Source organism: Leopardus geoffroyi, chromosome D4 (assembly GCF_018350155.1).
Source record: "Leopardus geoffroyi isolate Oge1 chromosome D4, O.geoffroyi_Oge1_pat1.0, whole genome shotgun sequence".
Taxonomy (NCBI): Eukaryota; Metazoa; Chordata; class Mammalia; order Carnivora; family Felidae; genus Leopardus; species Leopardus geoffroyi.
The window spans coordinates 87854121-87858306 of NC_059342.1; the positions used below are offsets into that span (position 1 = coordinate 87854121).

The following is a 4186-nucleotide window of genomic DNA, read 5'->3' on the forward strand; positions in this document are numbered from 1 at the left end:
TGGAACATACTGGTCCTGAAACGTGTATAACTTGCCTCCTAGAAATTACTCAGAATTAATAACTGCAGATTTGTTGAGGATTTCTTGGCAAGGATATTCATCGAAGCCTCTTCTTCTTTTTTTTTTTAATCTTTATTTTTGAGAGAGAGAGAGAGACAGAGAGAGAGACAGAGCGTGAGCGGTGGAGGGGCAGAGAGAGAGAGAGGGAGACACAGAATCCAAAGCAGACTCCAGGCTCGGAGCAGTCAGCCAGCACAGAGCCCGACGCGGGGCTGGAACTCACGAACCGCGAGATCATGACCCGAGCTGAAGTCAAACACTTAACCACCTGAGCCACCCCAGGCGCCCCTCATCGAGGCCCCTTCTGGTGAAAACCTGCAGTTGGAACACAGCCCGGTTTGGCAAACATAAGAAGTGCACGCGAGGTGCAGAGAAAAAAGGCTGGAAGGATTTACTACGTGCGCTAAACAGGGAGGCTACCTCTGGGGAGGGATTTGCTGATTTTTATTTTCTACGACGGATACGTGGAGCTTTTGTAATCGGGACCAAGTATCACAAAACAGAACCACGCCACTCCTGCCTGTGCTGGCCACGCCCGCCCCCGGAGTCCGTTCTGGGAGATGGGGAACAGCGCCCCAGCGGGTGGGACCCCGGGCGCCTGACTGCCCCCCTGCCCTTGGCCTTCTCCCCGGCGCCGCCCTCCTACCTTCCCTGCACCCGCTCTTCTGCGGGCATCGATTTTTCCATCCTTCAGAGAAGCGCCTGAGGGAAAGGAAAGAGCTGCTTTGGATCAATGAGCAGAGCCCTGCAGCCAGGGTCAGGGGGGGTCCGCGGGCCTCGCACTTGTCACTGCCCGGGACTTGAGGGGGAGCTCCACTGAGGCGGGGGAGGGTGCGACTAGCCAGGCTGTGCAACGTGGCCAAGTGTGTGTGTGTGTGTGGAGGGGGATGGGGCGCAAAAGCGCGCAGGGTAGGGTGCGGGGGTCCTGCTGCCACACTCGGGGCACAGGCTGATCCTTGCCTAGAGGAAGGGCAGCGGCCCAAGCCCCTTCTGTGAAGCATTCCCCTCGCAGCTCAGTGAGGAAGGCGCTGGCACGTGCCCATTGCCCAGATAGGGAAACTGAGGGATGCATTTGTGAGAAGGAGGGAGGGAGGGAGGGAGAGGCTGGGGGAAGAGGGGATTAGGCAGAGGGAAGGAGAGAGGGGGAGGGGAGGAAGATGGGGAGAGTTAGGGTATTTCTTGTGGCCCCTCCCCTGATCTCCCCTCCTTCCCCTAGCTGGGTGCTGAGGGCCCCACCCTTGGGAGTTCCCATGGGGGCCGGGAGTCAGTGCGGGGCCCTCCTGGGCCCGAGGCTGGCCGGTCCGGTTCAGCACACCCCCACCCCTGCCTTCAGGCCGGCCAGGGGGACAGTCGGGTCGGGACTGTGGGTCCTCTCTGGGTCCTCTCAGCTGGGGCTGCAGGGACCACTCTCCCCTCCCCACCCCGTCCCCGCCCCCGGCCAGGCACCGAAAATGGCTCAACATATGCTCGTTGCATGAATGAATGCACCATGATAATTGCTAAGGAGAGAGATGGGCAGATGGTCTGTTCTGAGGTTCCGCGAGCATGTGGCGTGTTCGCGCCCCTGCGCATGTGCATTTGCGTGCACGCGTGCACGGCTGTGCGTGCGCGTGTGTGCATCGCACGGGCCGTGCCTGGATGTGTGCGTCATGCGTGTGTGTGCAGGTCCCGGGGCGGGGTGGGGGGGCGCTGCCTGGGCGCGTGCCGGTGCGCGTGCGCCACGTGTGCACGAGCGTGTGCGCGCCACGTCCTGCTCAGGGGCGGAGGGGTCCGCGCGTCCTCCTCCCACGTCTGCCCTCTCTCCTCGGCCTGCAGGCTGCCTTCCGGCCCCTGGCTTTCCGCGACCTCCCAGCCCCGTCCCCGCCTCCCCAGCCCCGCCAAGGGCCCCCCCCCCCACCAAAGACTCCAGCCTCAGCCGGGCTTCGGTTCGGACATTCCAGCCCGCCACACTCAGGGCCCAGACTTTTCCCCGGAGCCTGAATCCGACTCAAGGGCGCGTCAAGCCGCCATCCTAGACGGATGCCTCTGCCTCTCTCGGTCTTCCTGTCTGTAAAGTGGGCACGGAGCTCACAGACACACCCAAAGGGCGAGGCCAGCACCTCCTACGTGGTGAGTGCGCACCAGATGTCGCCCACCACCGTGGCGCTTCCAACCGCAGTGAAGGTGACGACCGTCCTGGGGGGGGTGGGGGGGGGGTTGCTGGGCAGGGCCCCAGGGTGATCCAGAGGACACGGGGTTACGGAGGTTCTGCAAGCCAAAGCGGCATCCTGGCCGGGGTTGGATGACTGCGGGGCCCTCCAGAAAATGCCGCGGCCGAAGGAAGGAGTCAGGGGTGTGATGAGCAGTGTTCAGTCCAGGTGCTGATCCCGGAGCTGCTTCTCTGGCCCGCTGTGGTCAGGGCGTTCACTCTTCCAGTGCAGTTGTCCTTGACCTCTCCACGGCTGTTGCCTGCGAGGTATGCATTTGAAATCAGACCCAAACTCCTCTCTGTGGCCTGCACCCTACCTCCCTCCCTGCCCCCGCTCTGCTCCAGCCACAGGGCTGGCCGTCTTTCCTTCTTCTTACACACCAGGCGTGTTCCTGCCTCAGGGCCTTTGCATCTGCTGCTTGTCCCCAGATCGTCTTATGGCTGGTCCCCCGCTTGTCCTTCAGCTCAGAGGCACCCTCATCAGACAGGCCCTTGCTATCTATGCTCTCTCAAGAATTCCTGGGTCACTCACTGTCACAGCACTTAACCATAGCTAAAATTATCTTAACGCTTTTGTTTACAGGGCTCTCCGTGTCTTAAGCAGCAGTGGAAGGTATTCAGGGAAGGATCCGTAGGAAGCCAGGGAGGAGAGGGGCGGTGGACCTTGACCTGGCTGCCCGGATTCCAATCCTCACGTCCCATTTATTTAGCGCTTACTGGATGCAAGGGCCCAAATTCTAGCGAGCTCGGTGACCTGGGAGAGCTCGCTCCGTCTCTCAGACCCCCAGTTTCTCCAACTTTAGGATGAGAGGCAGCCCCAAGTCTCCGAGGGATCCTCACCTTCATTTCGATGGCTTGGGATCTCAGGCTTTCTGGCACCTGGCAGTCTGCAGAGCCCGGGGGTGGGGACCCCCAGGGTCGGCAGCGCCCTGAGCCCGCCCTGCCCCCCACATCCCTGTGGATGCAGGGGATACCTTCTCAGTCCCTCAGTCACCTCCTCTGAGATGCCCGCTGGCTCAGGCCTTTTCTGGAGCTCGAGAGCTCTCATCACACAGCACAGTGTGATTGTTTACTTCTCTTTCTCGCGTTAGGCTGGCACCAGGTAATGTCTCTCCGCATCCTAGTTGAGTGGGGCACAAGGTCTGGGATGGGCCTTCCAACTCTCACCAATTCGCTCACCACCGGGAAGGAGCCACGCCCTTCCCCGTGTCTCCAGAAGCTTTGGGGCTGTTCACAACCCACCAAGAGCATCAAATTTCAGCAACCCTCGCAATACTATTCGTGGCTTCTACCTGATGTTTGTGCAGAAGGCCCTACTCATGAGTCCCGGCAGCCAGTGCCTTTTTTTTTTTGTTCAGGCAGGGCCTGGTTTCTGTATTTCAGCTGCGAGGGTCCCGGGGGTGCCGCTGCAGGCCGCAGGGGGTGCGACAATGGCAGAAGACTGCGTGGGCCACCAGCTTCTCGGTCTTCCCGCTTCCCACCCAGGCCCCAGGGGCAGAAAACAATCCACACCCGCCAGAAACCTGACTGTGCGGCCGAGCTGGAAAAGCTGGTTCTGGGAAGGAAGGGATGGGGGAGGGGGCCTTCCGAGGCCCCGGGGCCGCTGCCGGGGAGCTCTTCTATCCGCAGGTGGCCGTGGGCCTCCCAGAAGGTTCCTTCTCTGGGAGACGCCTCTTGCCAAGGCCACCTGAGCAACGACCAACGACCAGCGCAGGGTCGTTGGTGCTGCTGGGAGCCGCTGGGAAGGGACAGGTCGTGCAGACGCACCGGGAGAGGAGGGGCCGAGGGACCCAAAGGGCGCAAGGTTAAAGCCCAGGCTGGGCAGCACGACCCACCGGGCCGGGCACCAGGGGCCAGGGGCCGGGGCCCGAAGAGGCGGGGGCGGGCAGGAACCGGGGGAAGCGGCAGCCTTGTCGCCGCAGGGCCTGGGAGACGCCC

The 4186-nt window shown here is 62.0% G+C and overlaps 1 long non-coding RNA gene across 1 annotated transcript; it reads right to left on the reverse strand.

Annotated features, from left to right (window-relative positions):
• Positions 1–706: 706 nt before the first annotated feature.
• Positions 707–3848, reverse strand: LOC123593228. The gene is made up of 2 exons (XR_006710201.1): positions 3089–3848; positions 707–2508 (listed from the first exon to the last, which is right to left on the reverse strand). It is a non-coding gene; the product is annotated as an uncharacterized LOC123593228 (long non-coding RNA).
• Between the last annotated feature and the right edge of the window lie 338 nt (positions 3849–4186).